We start from the raw sequence: 19,738 nt of genomic DNA on the forward strand, positions 1-19,738 counted from the left end.
TGGCCATGCGTGCTGCCTCCTTTCTGGGACTTTTAGTTTTCCTAAATTTTAAATGTGAAAAGAAAACTACAAGCCCCAGAATTCAACTGCACACTTTCACAGTACACCATTTTCACGACGGTAATCACCCGCACAGAGTTCTAATAATGCGACTTTTGTGGACATCTGTTAATCACACGGAATTGAAACCGAAACTGGCAAAACCGAAATAAGCAGCAGACTACCGTTATCAATGCCTGTAAAAGAGCCGGCCATTTTGAAAGGACACTGATTTCGTTTATTTCCAACAAGAAAAACGGACACAATTTACCAACACTTCCACATTTCAGAAACTACTAAATAATTTTGAATTATCTTCTATTGTTACCTTAAACATAGTATATTTGATTTAATGTGAAGGTACTACAGCAAATTACAATGTTTACGGCGTTGCATCACATTGTATTTCGGGCGTACATAAATTGGGTTTTCTATGTTTCTTGTCTTTCTTTTGAGTAGAACCGTTCACGAAGCCGGCTGCTGCTCTCTGTTATCAGTTGCTGGCCTTCCTCTCTGTCGTTGGCCAAGGTGGGAAGACAGCTGTCTGAGGCTTCTCGCCTCTGGGTTGGTTGTGATTCCCGCGCGCCGGCGGAAGTTTGAAGTTGTTATTACCGGCTGCTAGCAGCAGTGACAACCCGAAGAGCCGCGTTAGGCGTGATAACAACAGGTAAGCGAATACAGAAAGGGCGCATATTAATTTGTCCAGTCATTGAAAATCCTCATAGGAGCTCCCAATACTAGACTCTCTCTCAGAATGTTCAGCTAGCGGCCAGTCTGCACAGATCAAAGGGAGTACCCAGCAATGATGAAGGAAGTATGCAGCTCCTTGTCTACAAATGCGGAGATGTGTATGAATCTAAGAACCCCAACAGCAAACCCGAGCTGGCGATAAGGGAGGATGACAACGATTGTCTGGTGTTAAAACCAGAAAAGGTCCCTATGTTGCCAATAGTGCAACACGTTGGGAAGGATACCGGGGCAGGTTGGGGGCGTGGGGGGTGGTGCACTTGACTATCTCCGGGGACCTCTGATCAGGTGGTTCCATGTCATAGGAATAACAATTTTCTAATGGGCTTTCATGTAACAAAGTTTTATAAATAGAAGTTGTTGTTGGGCTCTGATCATCCATACACAGACCAGCTGTGTAGCCATAAGGTTTTGTCCAGGACATCTTTATTGTACATATCTACAGTTGTACAGGAACCGGTTTCTCTTTATATGTACAGTAGTCATCGTAGACATCACATGATACAGACACAGGTAACTATATAGACAGAGACCCACCGGCTATCCATGCACACCCAGCTCAGACCCCCAACTGACATTCATGGAACACTCACTCACAGACCCACTCAACATTCTCCTGAGCTGCTCATCATTCATGCATCAACATTCCAATGGGATGCACTCCTGGCCAGTGACAATACAAGACTACATCATAAGACAAAGTAATGCTTTCTTTTGTTTGAAGTCTTGCTTTGCAGCAATTATTTTCAAATGGAACTCACTTATCTTGAAAGGTATTGTCGCAGTGGTATCTGCCACATCAGACACATCACCCCATCAAGTCCCATACTATGCATACCTATATCAAGATCCTGTCAGTTGTGTTAAGGGTTTATTAGAACTGTTAATCCATGGTTATCTCCCAGTCAGTGGCATGTTTAAGGCAAAGGGCCCTGTCAGCAAAAATGACAGAGTGCCCCAGGTGGGCGGGTCATGGAGGGCGGAGCCTAGAGTGGGTAGAGTTGCACAATGATGAACTTTAGGGACAAATGCTTCATTTTTGTAAAAGTTGTGTTTTTATTTCTACAGTTTTCTTTGTTTGGGAGTCTGACTCTAGCTAGAGACAGGTGAGCCTCCTTGCCAGGTTTTGCTTTCGATGGTCGTAATATTGAATGATCAAGCCTGAAGCTAATGTTGGAAATGATAGGGCTCAAGGCAATCGGCAATTATATGGTCAATCGGAAGGAATATTACAGGAGGTGATATCACGGGATAATTCCTACAGCATACAGAACCATTTTGTGCATGTCCCTGGTGTTCTTCCCCCACACACTTGAAATGTCATTGAACATCGCAGACTTAAAGGAGTTCACCTTTTAATCTCAAAATATACCAGGGGTTACCTATTACGTGGGTGCTGCTTGTGGCACTTGAAAAAACCCCTTAACTCCAACCCACCGCCTCCATATCTCCTTCAGCTCCACAGGGGCTTGCTAGAGGGCACTGAATGGAAATGGAAAAAGGGCAAGATGGTGAGGGAGAAAAGTAGAAAGGGAGCAGGTAACATGAGCCCTGATGGGAACAGGAGAGTGTAGAATGAAGGAGGACCGAATAGTGAGGGAGAAAATTGAGAGTGAGGTAAGGTGATTGAGCAGAGCCAGGTGAAGGTAAAAGGGTTAGAGTACGAACGAGGGCAGGAGAATGGAGCAATAATTAATCAGGCACAAGAGGGAGGGGAAATGCATGCTAAAGAGGATTAAAGGAAGGGGAAATAGAGAGTAGGGATTCATGGGTGTAAGGAGAATGGGGGATAATGAGGTCTAAAGAGGGAGGGAGAAAGGACGTGTCATGGAGGGCGGGCGAAAGGGAGAGAAGGGATGTGAGTGAGGGGTGTGGAGGGGCAGCAATGTAGGCAAATGGTGTGTGATGTGAGTAAACGATGGAGGGAAAAACTGAGTATGCCAATAGTAGCAAAATAAGAAAGAGAACGGGATCTTTAAAACGAAGAACCTTTGTCAGAAATGGAGACAGGAAAAAGGCAGTAGGGTTAAGGGTATGAGGCAAGAACAGGGGATGACAGTCTTCAAAAAGAGTTGGAAAGAATAGTGAGTAGAGGGGGAATTGCAGATAAGGAAAAAAAGAGGGGCGCAAAAATAATGCTGTATGGGAGAAAAAGGAAGCAGGAGGGAAAGGAGTAAAAGGGGATCATATTTGTAATGTGATGTCAGCAGGTGCTTGCTCTAGCTATCCCCCTACATGCAGTCACAACGGCAAAAGATAAATGAACAGGTGAACAATTAAAATGCAGCCATTTAAATAAGGTTGGGAAAATATTGTTGATGGGTTCGAAAATGCATCCATGTGCTAGTGACCACTCTTAGTTGGAATCTGACTTTCGGACCTGCAGCGAACATTCTTCTATCAAACCCACCAACCTGGGGTTTTGGATAAAGTGAACATAGATATGAATCTGAAATGGGTGACTCACGCTCTGGTATTGAGTATCAGTGTAGATTGAGCTTAAATAATCAAATTTAGATGAAGTAATCAAATTAGCAAGTAATGTGTTGCCGAAATCAAATTTATCCCTGATGTGGACAGCCGACAGGTGTTTTGACCTCGTGGTCGTTTTCAAGACCTTGAAGGCTGTTGCATTCAATAAACATAGGATTCATGATACATAGTCATTACATATCATCATAGTAGGTCCAAATCAACAGTCCATTATAATCATGTACACGATTTGGCGTTTGAGAAATTCATGAATATAGTAATTAAATGAAAATAATTGCGGTAATGAAAAACATACCACATATCAGTTCGGAAATAGAGGGTATTGTGGGAGACGTACAGGGAAATCAAAATAGAAAATATATATTTACCATTGGTTCATGTCAATAATATGTTGAAACCTGTATAATACCGAACCTCAAAACACCACCCGACTTGCACCCTTTCATTGCAGTGGTTAGTTCTGAGTAATACCTCTGTGTGCGCTTAGCTGCCTCGAATGCTGACATGGCCTATCCATGGATACTGATAAAATAGAACAAGGTTGTTACCAGAATCCAATATGGCATGTATTGTTTAAGAGGTGAGTGTTAGAAGAATTATCACCACTGTGCCCTATTGCAACAAATTGCGAGCTTACCCTTTCTCCTCTGAAACAGTACTTTGTGCATTCACTATCTTTCTTTAGGCAAATCAGAAACAATATAACGGATACGGTCAATTCGTTTAGAATATTATGACTTAGGCCTGTTAGAATATACAAAAATAACGTTTTTTAGCGTGTGGCTTTAACGTAATGCTTGAAAAATGTCAGGCAGTAATTACGGGTCGGTTTCTTATGTGATTGGTGTACTTTTCAATGTATTGATAGAAAAACGAATTATTCCGTTTTTGTATTTGTATTAATTTGGCTTATATAGCGCTTTATACCAAAGCGCTGCACATTTACAACATGGTAAATTTAACATAACAAAAACAGTAACAATAGAAGCATATTGCAATCTTGAATCAGTCACCAAAACAGTATGTAGAGCAATTACAGAGGGAGTGTAGAAAGAGAGATGAGGGGGAGCAAGATCGTGGAGAGATTTGAAGACCAGGCAGAGAAAATGAAATTTAAGTTGAGAGTGAAAGAGGAGCCAGCCAATGGAGGATAGGGAAGCAGAGATGGAGTCTCAGGGGGAGAGGAGACAGAGGGTACGGATGGCAGAGTGATAGATAGATTTGAGGGGCGCAAGATGTGAAGTAGGTAGACAAAAAAGTAAGGATGAGCAGTAGAAGAGGCGCGAGACGATAAGGGAAGAGATTAAAATTTTCGTAGCATGGAAAGTAAGGGAGGGGCGAACTTTGCGAATATTATAGAGGTGTTAGCGACAGGCACGAGAGGTGAGTGAGAGAAGAGTCGAAGTGAAAGCCTAGGTTACGAGCATGGGGGGAGAAAGTAAGATTAGAGGGAGGAAAATTAATGAAAGGTTGGAGGAGGGGGAGGGGGAAGGGAGTTGGACAAGAAGAAAACGACTTCAGTTTTGTCAGAGTTAAGGGAAAGAAAGCGAGAAGCCATCCAGTTTTTAATAGCAGTAAGCCAGGAGGAAAGTTTAAGGTGGAGGTCAGGAGAGAAGGAAGAGAAGGAAAGAAAGAACTGCGTGTCGTCGGCATAGAAATGGTGAGAAATGCCAAATGAGATCACAAGGGCAAGGAGGGAGGTGTAGAGTGAGAATTGGAAAGGACCAAGCAACGAGCCTTGGGGAACTCCGTATTCAAGGGGATGGGTGGGAGAGGAGCGGCCTCCCCAGGAAACAGTAAAAGAGCGGGAAGAGAGGTAAGAGGATAGCCAGTTGAGTACAGAGCCTTTCAAACCAAAGGAGGAGAGAGTGTTGAGAGAAGGGGGTGATCAACAGTGTCGAAGGCAGCAGAGAGATCAAGAAGAATAAGGACAGAGGATTGCTTAGAGTGTCGGGCAGAGAGGAGGGAGTTAAGGATGTAAGTGAGGGCTGTTTCAGGAGAGTGTTTGGGGCGAAAGCCAGATTGAGAGGGGGAATGAGAGAGAGATTAGTGACAAAGGATGCGAGCTGCGAGTAGGCAAGGCGCTCAAGAAGTTTAGAGAGGAATGGGTGAAGTGAGATAGGACAGAAGTTAGAGGTGAGCAGGGGATCAGCAGAAGGTTTCTTCAGAATCGGAATGATAGTGGCATGCTTGAAAGCAGAGGTGAAGAAGGCCGAGGAAAGGCAGGTGTTGAAGAAGACGGTTAGGTAGGGAATAAGAAGAGGGTAGATTTTAGGAATAAGAAGGGAGGGGACAGGGTCAGATGGGGCAGATGAGGGGTGGGCCTTGGAGAGGAGGATAGAAACGTCAGAAGGGGAGATTGGGGAGAATACAGTCATGCAAGTAGAGGGTGAGGAGGGAGAAGGGGGGGGGGAGAATGAAGAGGAATTGATTTTTTCCAAAGGGTTTTTCAGATTGGTATTTCAGATTGGGTTTCCAAAAACCCAATCTGAAATATTTGTGTCCTATCACTAGGAATATATGTAGTCAAGTGCTTACATCACAGCCTGGGTCCAAATACTGATTTCACCACTTTTAACAAAATGAAATGTGTGGTCCTGGGCAAATCAATTAATCTCGCTGGGTCTGATCAGCTGACATTGGCCGTGACCAGAAGTGATAGAGTTTGTAATTTTTCCTATGAAGAAACCCCCCCCCCCCCATGGTTTACTAAACTATGGAGTTGTTGCATAATAATAGTGAATATTTATATATTGCACAGCACATTCTCTTGGCTTACAAGTGAAAACTTCTTTTAATGTGTTTTCCAACGGTGTCCTATAGTACTGCTGACACTGCTTGTAACGTTACATACTGTGATGTTGCTTCTGATCATGTCAGTCCATATCGTGCAAATTGGACTTCTGCTTATCTGGTCCAGAAAACAAATTAAAACATCTTCTCAGTGCCCTGTATGCCTAACAAATGTTGTGATTTTGTTATGTATGTGTGTTAAAGAGCAGCCTCAGGGGAGGGGATTGGGTGTGGGGGGGTAATGCAGTCTATCCTACTAAAAAGGACTGTGTGATTAGTTGGGAACTGGTACTTTATTGTCCTGTGCAGAACAGCTTTGTAGCCGGTTAGATTAGGCAGGAGTGAACCATTTCGTGGATGTATACTCAATCAAATCACTTCTAGGGGACCATAATTTTGTCGATAACGAAAATACGGCAGTGATGGTCCTGGATTTCCCAGTTTAGTCAACTGGGGAAGCTGGGGTTTGACCTAAGGTTCTATATTTTGCAATGTAGGCAGTAGAGTACATCTCCTCCAGCCCACTATAATGCTTTCTGCATAGTTGTCTTTCACAATCTTAGCTAGTATTATGTGTTCAGTAAAGCGAAGTTGCAATGCACCAAATGACATAGCAAATGAAGCTGATGATATTTCAACTGTATAGAAAGTGGCCAATGGGTAGTGGTGAGTGCAAAGTTTGAGCCCTTCGTTTGGGACATGAGTAGATTTCATAGCCTAGTGTATTTGATTCAATTTATGTACGCATTTTGTAGGCTGCCAGATGCTCAAAATAACCGAACCACTTCACTCCTTATTTCAACCAGAGGTCTGCATGCATGCAATATCTGGTTTTGCTTAAGCTGTTCTATACAAATGTTGGAAATTTCATGCACACATTTCGACCCAACGAATTACCTTGTATCAGCTGGTAAAAATCTGATCCCAAGTGTAAATAGTTATTTCGTGAAGAAATATATTTAGTAAGGTAACACAAGGATTATCCATTAACTTCTTGTATGTCAAATGATCCTCTCTGCTTGTGGGATGTGTGTACATAGTATGGTAACATTAATGTCCCAATGATTGTATTGTCTGCCAAGATACCTATAGCTTCTAATATGCGAATGTAGCGGGATGCATGTAGAATGAAGAGGTGAACCTCTTGTATGTAGTTGTTTCAGGTATTTATCTACATACACCCCGATAAGCTTGACTATTCTATTACATTTGGAGGCTGTAGATTACCTGGTTGGTCTTAATACTTTGTGGGGATCTTGGGTAGAGTGTACATAACCAGCGTTTTAAGGTTGTTTAGTTAAAAACAGTTAATTGTTTCTGGTCCACTCCATCTCTACAACAGTATGTGAATTTTGAAATGTCATCAATTGGATCATGCATTATTTTTTTATAGGTATTTGGATCCCTCAATTTACACTTAATTTTTTCAATGTAATACATGGTGTCCATCAACATTATGACTTCACTTTATTGGCACTTGTAATAATTTGTGGCTTGGTTTTCACTGTCAGTAGGCAGGTTCTTTTTACTTGGTGAGGTTTGAACTAAAATATACATTTAAACATCATTTGATTACTGTTGTGTACCATAATGATTGTTTTAAGAGTAGCGAGTGGAGGTGTGAAATCACTTCATTTTGAGTTTAGATCTTCTCATCGCTAGAACGCTGGTCTTGTTGTTCGTTTGAGCTGTTTAATCTCATCTTCAGTGTTATAAAGGATCTATGTAATTCAATTTGGGGGAAACCTGTAATTCAGTTTTGGGGGAAACAGTGTTGCTATCAGTTGGTACTGTTGAAACATTCAGAGACAAACAGGCTCAATTCAAAATGAAGAGGTGCAAAAATAATGCATTGCTTTATTTATTAATATTTTTCATCGGCTACCACAAACAGTGCACCTCCAGTTAGTTCCCTGCTCCCATGAAAGACGGCACGGCACCCGACAAATGGTGCTGTTTCCACTTATCAGGAACAATACAGAATAGTAAGGTAAAAAGGTCCTCAATGCCCAAAGACTTGATTTTGAGTAACTTTAAGTTTCTAATTCCTGCTACACATGTAGAAAAGAATATGGAGATCATAACACTAATACTTGGAATTTTGATAAGTGTAGAGGAGAACTCAGTTTGTATTATTGCAAGGGATTACAAATGTAACTGCAAGTGTAATTGCACTTGTAAAAGCAAACCCTCTTGTCATTTTATAAACCAAAATGTATCTGTTTAAAAATGAAGCATCAATGCGTGCAGTCTTATAATTTTATTGACATTTAAGCTGCTATTTGATTCTTATTCAGGATATGTTGAACATATAGGAGTGAAAATATTTGTAAAGAATGGCTTGCACCCCTTCAATATAATATGTGAATAGGCCTTTTTAGACATAAAGCATCATATGATATGAGTTGGCTTTGAAAATGCTAACTTGACCACAAGTTGAACTCTGCGTCAACCCTGTGCTCAAATGGGGAGGGGGTTTAAGTGTCATATCAAATGTGACTGGTGCATCTGGAGTAAATATGGTTTATTTTCCTTTAATCATGAAAGCACATTGGGTTTATAGAACAAAGGCCCATCTGTACCAAGACCCCTGAGTTAATGAAGGTCCCCCATCCTTTCAAGCCCATTTAAGGTTAATATTCTAATAATTCTTAAAATTCCATCAACGCTGAATCTACATGTTCCCAAGCTGATAAGAATCTGAAGTGCTCACTTGACAACGTAACCTGTTCTCCTAATGCCGGTCTTCAAAGAAACAGTATTGCAGTTAGTGTCACCTTTTGCATGTTGGCTCCCCATAAAGTCCACAGAATAGTCTGCCTAATGCAAACTCAAACAAAAGAATCCCTTCTCGGTGGATCCAGGCTGCTTAATAGGTCCTGTCTTGCCCTAAGCTATCGACCTTTCCTTAATTTGAAAGCACACATTTGGCAGTGTTACATTTCAAATAGAATAACTAGTTTGCTTATAAATCCACAACTGTATGATCTAGAAACAAATGGAAAGATTTGTTACGACTGTGACATTTGTATCAACTGAATTCATATCAGACGTGCATGCTTTTTAATAATTAATACACTTATGAATATCAACATCATGAACTATTTTCTTACATACTCATGTTGCATGTCCAAAAGTTGGTGACTGCTGGGATCCCAGAAGTCCATATTTCGTCGATGTGGCTTGTTGCTGCAATGAAATATGAAATAACAATTATATTAATAGTCCAGTGTTAAAATCATGTTTAGCCCCTACCGTCTTATGTCAACAGGGTGCAAATATTCAAGTTGCAAGTTATTAGTAAGCCATTAAAAAGTCACTTGCCACCTCAATTCTGTACATAAAACACATTTCTTACATGCAAAGAGTCAAATATCAATAACAAGTGGCTAGGGTACATTTTGTGCCCTGTTAGAATTATGATCAACCTATAAAGATTGGGGGCGGTGAATACTCTGGGAGTGGCTGACTATTAAGCAACCAAGTGGATAGATTTGACCATTCAAGTGTGATGTCATCAATGATATAGCATGGGAATATCAACCATAATAAAAAGGGAAATGCAGGGAAAGGGGATCTCACTCTGGCTGAAAAGCTACATAGAAGGGATAACACCTGTTTATAGGGGATGAATGTCGAGCCAGGACGTTACCTGGAGGATTGGGCAACATCCATGAGGAGACTATTACCTAGAGAAGACCTGCTTTCCAAGAGGGAGGACATAGTAACTGCAAGTTTCTTGAAAACCCATGAGGGTCCATCCTGGCTAAACACCCGATAGAATTCTTTGAATGAGAGTATAGACATTTCGTCCAGATCTAATTACGAATAGTCCCCTACAATCATTCCCCTGCTAAGTCCCTGTAGTGGCAGGGAACTGGCTTAGGGTTGCAACTAGGAGGCACCCATTTGATATGAGTCCTTTATAATGCGACTGTACCCAAGGGTTTCTAGGTGCAACAAGGCAAGGGGGGGGGGGGCAGAAGGACACAACAATGATCTTACTAGGCGTGTCATTCAGTTTGTGCAAGTGCATGGAGGAGGGGAGAAGTGCCGGTGTGGGGACAGAGAAGTGCAGAGAGACAAGGGAGTGTGGGGTTGCAGATACGTGTCCTTAAGTACTGGGGGAGCCCGTTGGCAGTGCAAGGGCAACTGGATATGCAGGAGCCTAGGCCAGAGTTTGTGGGTGGCCAGGTGACCAGTGGGCGGAGCAGTCGGGGACATCAGCAAGGTAGAGGAAGAGAGAATGTGGAAGCGAAAAGGAAGGTCTTGAGTTGCTTCTGGAACCAAAGGTGTTTATGCTTAAGTTTGAGAGAGGCAGGGAGGCTGTTCAAGAGGGAGGCCCCAGCCGAGGAAAGAGATCTACCTCCCACTCTCTGATCCTCAAGATTTCGAGGTGGATGAGCCGAGGGCTTGAGAAGGAAGATCTTTAGGAAGAGAACATTCGGGGAAGTGTGGTCCCAGCCCTCGGAAAGCCTAGTGGACGATGCAAAGGGTCTTGAACTTGATCCTTGCAGCCACAGGGAGCCAGTGGAGAGATTTCAGAGCTAGAGGGATACGATACCTGGGCTTGAGGCCAAGGATGAGCCTTGCAGACCTGTTCTGGATAAGTTGCAAGAAAGTGTCTGTTGCAATAGTCCATCCTAGCGAGGACCAGGGATCTGGAGACGGTGAGCTTCTGGGATAAAATGAGAAAAGGCAGAACACCTCGGAGTAGGTTCAGTTGATAGTGTGACTTCTAAGAGACGTCAGAGATGTGAGGAGAGAAGGAGAGGGTGCAGTCAAAGATGACAGCAAGATTCTTAGCCTCACAGGAAGGAGCAGGAAGAGGGCCCTTGGTGGTGGGGGAAGGGAGAGGGAGAGGGGAAGGGGGAGAAGAAGAGGGACAGACGAGGAGGATCTCAGTCTTACTGGCATTAAGGCAGAGATCATTGGTGGCATGAATTGGGGCCAGACTCTCTGGTATGAGAGAAGGAGCAGAGGTGGCTGAGGGGAGCCTGAAGGAGAGCTGGGTGTCATCCGTATAACACTGAAGGTTAGAGCAGGATGTAGCAATGCGGTGGGCAAGAGGTGCCAGGTAGTGGTTGAAGAGTCTGGGAGATAGGCTAGACTCCTGGGGAAAACCAAGTAGAGAGAGAGCGATAGAAGAGAGGGAAGACCCAAGTTGGACCTGGGAGGTTCGGTCAGTGAGACAGGAGGTCAACCAGGCCAGGGCCTGACCAGTGATACCCAGGTTGTCGCGGAGGCGATTGAGCAGGATGGTGTGGTTGACCGTGTCGAAAACAGAGGATAGATCAAGGAGAATTAGGACAGAAGGAAGCTTAGAGTCCTGATTAGAGAGCAAATCTTCAGTTTCCATGCTTCTGGCAGCTCTGAAGCCAGACTGATGGTCCTGGAGACAACCAACAGTCAGTATGCGGATTAAGGTGGGAGATGGCCAGCTTTTCCAGGAATTTGCCTAGGAAAGGAGTGATTGAGATCGGGCGATAGTTAGCCGGAGAGGAAGGATTGGCAAAGGGCTTCTTTTGAAGGGGCTGCACAAGGGAGTGCTTAAGGGTGGAAGGGAAGGTTCCGGTGGCAAGAGTGATTGCAGAAATTGACAAAGGCTGGAGCAAGGGTGTCAATATGGTCCTCGATGAGCAGGGGAGAAACTGCTTTGATGAGACTTTCATAGATCAGACTTGTCTAGAAACATCATCAGGGGTTAACAGGGGAAAGGAGGAGGAGAAACGGCTGAAGAGGGGCAGGGGTTGTGGAGGCGGAAGAAAAGGAGGTAGAGGAAGAGCAAGTGGACAGGATGTCCTGAGATTTAGTGGTGAAATTAGAAGCCAGGGCCATGCAGAAGGCCTGGGACAGAACAGGAGAGGTAGAGGCTGCAACAGGATTCGCCAGCTCCTTGCAGATTTTGAAAGGTTCGGACAAGTTGTTGGATGCCGCAGGGGCGCGCGGGCTTGGATGTTGGCTCTCTTCTTAGAGAGGACAAAGTCTGAAATGCCTTTGGAGCAGGCCAGTTTGTCAAAGGGTGCGCCTGATGCCCTCCACTTCCTCTCAGCCTTTTAAAGGGTGGCGAGGTCTGAATCATACCAAGAGTTGCACTTGGAAGTGGGCTTCAAACGGATCCTCATGACTGGGGCAAGGACCTCAAGAGTGTTGGAGATAGAGAGATGAAGGTTAGAGAGGGCTGTCGGTGTAAGTCAGCCAAAGTTGTAGGAGGAGGAGTGAAAGTAGCAGCGAAAGCCTCAACTGACATATGCTTCATAACCGAGAAGGTGGGTGGCAGTGCTGCAGTCGGCTTGACCTGAGGGGTAGAGAGGTGGGTGGAAAGAAGAAAGTGGTCGGTCCAAGAGAGGAATGGTGAGAGGGGGAGGTCTGAGGAGATCACTGAAGGAGAGCGGGAAGCAGAGAGAGAGAGAGAGCGATAGCGAGTGGGGGGGACAGAGAGGGAGATCAGCCTACTAGGAGAGGAAGAGGGCGGCCTGTTGATGGTGGCCACAGTCAGAGAGAGGTCAGGAGAGATAGACAGCTTGCAGACCCGGTAGTCAAAGGAGTAGTCAGCCTGTGTTGGAATGACAGAAGCAGGGATCCACTCTAGGAAAACTGGGACTACACAACTGCCGGGACGGTTATTTCTGGGTTTGGAGAGGATCTTGTAGCCATCGGGAAGGAGAGTGTCAAAACCTGTGACTGAGCTTGCCGTGAACAAAGTCTTGGTGGTACAGAGTACATCCAAATCAAGCTCTAATAGGAGACTACAGATGTCAGAGGAGTGTTTGATAGCAGAGTGAGAGTAGCGATGTGGAACAGGTTGCCACCTTTTTGAAATATTTCCATGGAGGAGTACAGGCCAGAGGTATGCCCTGCGGAAGTGTTGCAGTTGCCCGAGAAAGACAGGGATGGCAGGGTAGTAGGAGAGGAAGAAGAGAGTGCCAGAGAGGTGGCAGAGGAAGCAGGCAACAGGGTGGCCAAAGAAGCAGTGGATGTGGCAGAGGAAGGAAGCGGCAGAGGAGCCGGAAAGGGGTAAGTAGAGATAGCTGGAGAGGAAGCGTCTAGGAGGTTGGCCTATGGGCCCTGGACCAAGACCGTGCCATTTAAATAGACATTAATGATGGTCTTGGAGGAGTGGAAGGTGCCACCTTTAATGGGAGAGGAGGAAAAAGGAGAGAACGGAGACCATATGGTCGGTCCATAGGCCTGGAGAGGGAACGACAAAGACGATGTCGGTAAGCGTCTCTCTAGAGGAAGCACTGGTGTAGGTATCAGCGATATGCAGGCCTGGGTTGGAGCCCAGGTTGTCCCTTTTTGAGCTTCTTCCTGCCAGACATAGTGAGAGGGATAGGATAGTCGATGGAATAGCAGTTACAGAAGATGGGGGAGACAGAGAGCACCATAGAGGGGGCGGAAAGAGGGTGGCGGGGAAGGAAGCCCAAGCAGGGGGGGGATTAACGCTTGGGGCAGACAGAAGGGAGGCACAAGGGGAGGACGCAACAGCAGGGAGCACAGAACAAGGAACACTGTGCCTACAAAAAAAGGTGCAATACAGAACCCATCAACAAAGTACAATACACAACCAAGGAAACCTAGAAGTAAAGAATGCAGGCAATACAATGGATGCCAATTCTGAAGAGAACACAATGTCAATACATTAGAAGGAAAACAATGGCAGCGTCAACGTACAGTACAGAAACCCAACCCAAGAAGGCACAGTACACAACTAAGGAACCTAGAAGTAGAGGAATGCAGGCAATGCAAAGGTATAGTAGAGCAAACAAAGCAAAGACCAGGGAACACAGCAGAAGGAGTGACAATACAATAGTTTAGAGAACGAAGGGGCGATAGATGCGAGAGGAGGTAGGGAACATCTGTTAAGGGAAGCGTCGACAGAATGTGGGGGGCCTCAGTTGCCAGGGAAGGGAGCGCACACAGGCTAAATTGCGAGAGCGCGCATGTATGCAGGGGAGAAGTTGAGCGTGTGTGGTGGGGCAGTACGAGGACCGGTTGCAGGGGGAAATGCATGTGCAGAGGGCGAGGGGCACCAGGGTCTGGGGGGGTGTGGAGTGTAGCAGTGCTAACGCTCCCTGCACGTTTTACCTTGTGGTCGCAGAAAGGAGTGAAGTCGCCCGCGCTCACAATCTGCGCCGCTACCCCATCGCCACCAAACAACTGCATCGCTCAACCCTGCTGCCTTGTCCTGCGAGGTCTTTCAAGTAGAATACTGTAATATTATAGTGGCAAATGCTCTTTTGCTTTCGCCCTGTTTTTAAAAGCCAAGTGAGATCTCATTTCTATGAAAATAAAAATAAAAAAATAAATAGTTTCCAGAGCTCTGTGCGCATTGTAGAACTTATAGCAGTTCACTATAGGTAAAGTGCAGTTCTTGGTAATGTAAATCCAATCGAATTTTACCCTGAGTATTTTTACAGATGTAGTCAAAACCATAGGCTGTGAATTGGTGGGCAAAACCTCATAGCCTAAATGGAAAATTGATAAATCAGCACTTGTGAAAGCCATCAAAAAATGATTAGAATATAGGGGAGTTTTGCATTTTAATTCTGAAAGGGGGAAAAAAACAATTCAAAATAAATTGCTATTATTGTTTCACCATTGATGATGTGTTGGAGTGAGAAAGACACCTCGCTAAATGTACCCTTGATTTAAGGAGACTTTGAGGACATGTTTCTTTTTTTTTACCAATTTCTATTAGGTTAAGTATAAACAATGCATATCAAAACATCCCATTGCAGTCACCAGCACAAAACCAATTTTTTTTGTTTTTCTTCTCTCCCCTCCACTTCCAGCCACCTCAGCCGCTTTTACGGGCATTTCTACATTCCCATCACTAAAGGAGTCATCATTCTCCGAATTTCCAGTTCTGACCTCAAAGAGAAATATCACCAGGTGCCTCTAAGCTACCGACGTATTTGCCTCTTCCTCCCCACCCTGGAGGCCACGCTATTGTTTCGGCATTTGTTCACTCCTGGAGATCTTGCCACCAGGCTTCCACTCTCGGCCTCCTTTTCGTTTTCCAGTTCATCGCAATCCTCTGCTTTGCCAGTATGTATGCCATGTCTTTAAGCTTGCTTACGTGTTTAAGGTTCCTCGGTCTAGGGAACCCCCCCTAACATCCCTGCCCACAGTAAGTCTATATTATCCAGGATTTTCTCTTTCTCAGCTAGAAGGTGCACCACTTCTCCCCAGAATCTAATTTCGTTGCATACCCAAAACATGCGTGCCATTCCAGCATTCTCCTTTCCACTTTTTTTTTTAAAACAATTTTTATTAACTTTTACAACAACCAATCAACACAAAAAGTAACCAACCCAACAGTGCATATCATATGAAGCAAGCATCATATACAATATTGTGAAGTGTCCACTGTCTCCTCATTACCCTCCCCCAAACACGAGCCTACTCCACTTCGTCATCTGCCATTGTTTCCTCTAGGGGTACCTCCCCCTCTGTATTTCCGGAGGAATCATGTTCACCTAGGCAGGCCTGGGTGGACCCAGACAGTGTGGCCACTAAGTGTCTACAGGCCATCAGAGGTTCGCTTCCTCATCCACCCCTCACCCCCCTCTGTTGGCCGCTTCATTCCATACCACTGTTTCCGCTTCTGCCCGCTTTTGGCGATCGTGCCACCAAACATCTACCTTTTGGTCTATTGTTTGCTTTCCAACCCATGGCAATTCTGCGCTTGGCCAGTATATAGGCCAAGTCCTTGAGTTTACTCGTGTATTTCAGTTTGCGCGGTCTAGAAAACCCCCCTACCATGCATGCCCACACAGATTTCACATCTAGTGTGATTCCTTTCTCGGTTAAGCAGTGGGCTGCTTCTTGCCGGAAATCCGGGCATGCCCAGAACATATGTATCATCCCTGCATTCACTTCCCCACATTTGGGACATGTTTGTATTCCTGCGTTCTTGAATTGAGCAATGCCCGGGGGGGGGTCATGTATGCTCTGTGAGTAACATATAGCTGGATCTGTTGCAGCCTCGCATTCCTGGACACTTTATTATTTTGTGGTACCTCTGAACCCTACCCACAACCCATCATTCATGGGTTCCCCCGCTTCCTCTTCCCAATCCAGTCTCAGCTGGGTTACCTCCTTTCCCACCCTGGACATTAGCAGTTCATAGATTCGAGAGACCTGAGATATCGTAAATTGTTTCTATGGCTGCGTCGGGTTGACCTTCCAGCACTATTTCTGACCATGTCTCTTTGACCCGCCGCACCAATCTGGTGTAAGTAATGTACTTCCCTGAATGAGACCAGTTTCTTTTACCAATACTTTAAATTCCATTACCTTCCCATCTTGCCATACATCTCCCAGCTTTGCAATGCCCACCGGTTCCCAATGCTTACGAATTGTCTTTCTCAGTTGCTCGTCCACTCCGGTCAATGCCCAGTGGAGTAACTTTGCTGAAAATGTTGGGGGGGGACATGACATCTGAAGAAAAGGTGCCCCAACCAAATTAATGGGGACAAAATGGTGTGCCATGAAAGTTGGGGGGACAAACACCCCTGCCCCCCACCCCTAAATTACGCCCATGTCAATGCCACTAGCGGCACCTGCGGAGAACACAAGGTCGGGTTCTCTATGACCTGGCGGGCCTTGCGCCACATCTTCCATCCCAGTTCTAACATCCTCGTGCCCCCCCTTTAGCTCTTGTTTTGGCAGCCATATCCATTCTTTAAAAAAAAATAGAACACATTCAGACCTCCACAATCTAGACTCCGATGTTGACTCTTCCTTTAACCACTTAGCCACATATTGTAGTTCACTGGCCAAATAATAAACTTCAAAGTTGTGCAATTTTATGCCCCCTTTGTCATACATGTTCTTGGAGGAAGTGATGGCGCTCAATGCTTCTCTGGTGTCTCACTTCTCCGTGTCGTCCCTCACTGGTGTCTTATTGTTCTGCGGGTCCCTATACGACTGTGGACTTTCCAGTACCTTTGTTAGTTATTCATGTCATGGTCAGGTGGTTTGTGCACTTCCGTACAGTCCTTCAGTGCGTGCCCTATTCAGCAGGGGCTGGCACGCAAGTTGGTCCCAGTATCAGGCCTATGTGGGCCTACCGACTCGCTCCAAGGAGGTGTGAAACGGGTGCGCTCACAGCCCTGGTAGGGCAAGAGCTTCCAAGTTCGGGACTGACGTGTGTCATGCGGACACTAGCACCACGCTATGCTCTTTCTCGTGTGCTGTCTCTGGGCACTTCCTTGACTGGGCTAAACCAATTACCGCACCCCAACCACCTCGGTTAGGTGCCACAGTACTTTCTTTTGTATAACTTTCAATGTCCCCACCACTTGCAGGCAGTGGCCACCAGGGGTATCTTATGGTTTTGATACTGCTTGTCTCACCCCGTAGTGTGCACTTGACAAACTGTGTTAGCCTTCAATTGGCAAGCCGTGTTTTCTTCCAGTACATCTGCCCGACTTGGAAAGGCAGCTACATTTATTGATTAGCAGGGATTAACGATGCCCCCAGTCAAAACACACTCTCCTTATTCACGCTGTATGTAATGTCCTTTGTTGACTGCTGCCGTTACATTTACTGATATGATCTTCCCGCTGCAGACCGCCTCTCCAGCTATATCAGCACGCCCGTCCGCACCTTAACATCTGCAGGCTTCGGAGCCGGATACAATGACGCACCGTTCTTCTCATTGTGTCTGTTCCCCGCTCACTGTCTCCAGCCTACGGCAGCGGGCATACCTGATGAATCTGCCTGATGCAGTGTATCCTTCCAGGCGGTCTCCGACACAGGCTCTGATGCCAGTGTAACTGTTTACCTCTTCTCGCCGACACGTTTGCATACTCCGCCTGCAGCAGCTGCTCACCGCCCAATGCTCTGCGGTTTGGGTCTTCGGGTCTGGCAGCCCACGTTACCTCTCCTGCGCACTTCAGGCTGTGCATGCGCTGCAGTCCCTCGAGAGACGAATCACACTGTGGTAGCTCAGAACGTGCTGCATCGAGCTCGCATTACTCCACTGGCCCTCTGCAGTGTTCCGTTCCCACAATCCACCACTTACGACCTGTCCGCTCTTCTCAGGAGTCCCGTTTTGTGTCTCGCTGTTCGACTCCTTTGTTTCTGACCGTCTGCCATTTTCTCGCGTTCCCGTCCACCGCAGTCATTGGGAAGCACAAAGCTTTTGAACCGCTGTGTTCTGCAGCTTGAAAACTTCCCCAGTCCAGTAATTCATGTGCATGCACACCTCTTTTTGTCCGTGTCAGGCACCTTCATGTGCACTTATATTGCGGATTGTAGTCGGATCAATGGGAGCTCTCCCAGGAACACGTCTACTCACATGGCCTTGTAGCCACGCCCCCTTCTCCTCCCCACATTTCGGGCATGACCGTGTCCCTGCATTCTTGAACTCTGCTATCTTCTCAGGCGTCATATACGCTCTGTGAGTTATAAACAACTGAATTTGTTGTAGCCTTGTATTCCTGGATACTTTTTTATGGTGCCCTTAAACTCTATGCTACAGCCCATCTCCCATCAATTCTCCCCTCTCTTCCTCCCAATCTCGTCTGACTTTAATCACCTCCTTCCCCACCCGAGTCATCGTCAACTCGTATATTCGAGAGACTTCAGGGCCACTCTTCGATATTTCACAGAATGTTTCTATAACTGTGTCCGGCTGCTGAGCCAGCACTGCTACTGACCACTTGCTCTTGATCATCCTTATCAACCTGGCATATGTGATGTATTATCCTCGGTGTAATCCTGTATCTTTCACCAACTCGTCATACTGTATCGCTTCCCCTTCTTGCCATATATCTCCCAGGGTTGCTATGCTTTTTGTTTCCCATTGCCCCCGGAGTATCCATCTCATTTGATCATCATTCCCATCTAGTGTGACAAGCAGCATTTGCAGAGAGCACGGCGTCAGATTTCCCAACATTCGGCAAGCTCTCTGCCATATTCCTTTACCCACGTCTAACAACCTTGTCCTACCTCTCCGCTGCTGCGTCGGCAGCCACATCCATTCATTCAGAAAGTGAGGGGCACATTCCGCCCTGAGCAACCTAGAATCATGGGATCATCCGCCAACCACCGTACCACATATTGGAGTTGGATGGCCAAGTAATACACTTCAAAGTTGGGTAGTCTGATGCTTCCTTGCTTGTACGGGTTTTGTAATTTCCACAGCGCATTCCTGTTCCTGGAATTATGCAATATAAATCCCCTGCATATACACTGCATATCAACAAAGAAATGAACCGGTATCAGATACGGAATGTTAGCAAAACAATGTAACAGCCTGGGTAGAACAATGACTTTGGGGACATGGTTGTTGTATTAGCAGAAAGTTAGAATCTGGGGTGGAACCCACTGCCCACATTCACACATGGGGGCAAATGTGCTCACATAAATGTGATTATTTTTTTTCTCCTGTCACTTTTATGTGATATTTGTTATTGATATTGGAGAAATTAGGTTTGTTATCTACAAAATTAATTTTGTGTAAATGTCAACTGAAGAGCATTTGAATATACTAGCTGATAAGCTGTGATGTAATTAACTAGGATTGTGTTGAGAAGTTAGGCTATTTTATTAGAATTACGATCCGAAATACCATTAATAGTTCTGTTGTGTGACTGAATGTGTGCATTTCATTTAGTGGGACTGTCATAGGAAGGTCAACTCTAATTGTATA

General features: G+C 45.3%; 1 protein-coding gene across 2 annotated transcripts in view; it reads left to right on the plus strand.

Moving 5' to 3' along the window:
- Positions 1-552: 552 nt before the first annotated feature.
- SMC6 (structural maintenance of chromosomes 6) overlaps positions 553-19,738 on the plus strand; it is a 2,412,589-nt gene continuing 2,393,403 nt past the window's right edge. Inside the window, exon 1 of one of the 2 annotated variants that reach the window (XM_069605927.1) lies at positions 553-706. The gene's annotated coding sequence lies outside the window, so the exon portion shown is untranslated. The remainder of the gene's footprint in view (positions 707-19,738) is intronic. The other variant, XM_069605928.1, reaches the window with a different exon arrangement.

This window comes from Ambystoma mexicanum, chromosome 4p, assembly GCF_040938575.1.
Source record: "Ambystoma mexicanum isolate Mex_15411 chromosome 4p, UKY_AmexF1_1, whole genome shotgun sequence".
NCBI classification, from domain to species: domain Eukaryota; kingdom Metazoa; phylum Chordata; class Amphibia; order Caudata; family Ambystomatidae; genus Ambystoma; species Ambystoma mexicanum.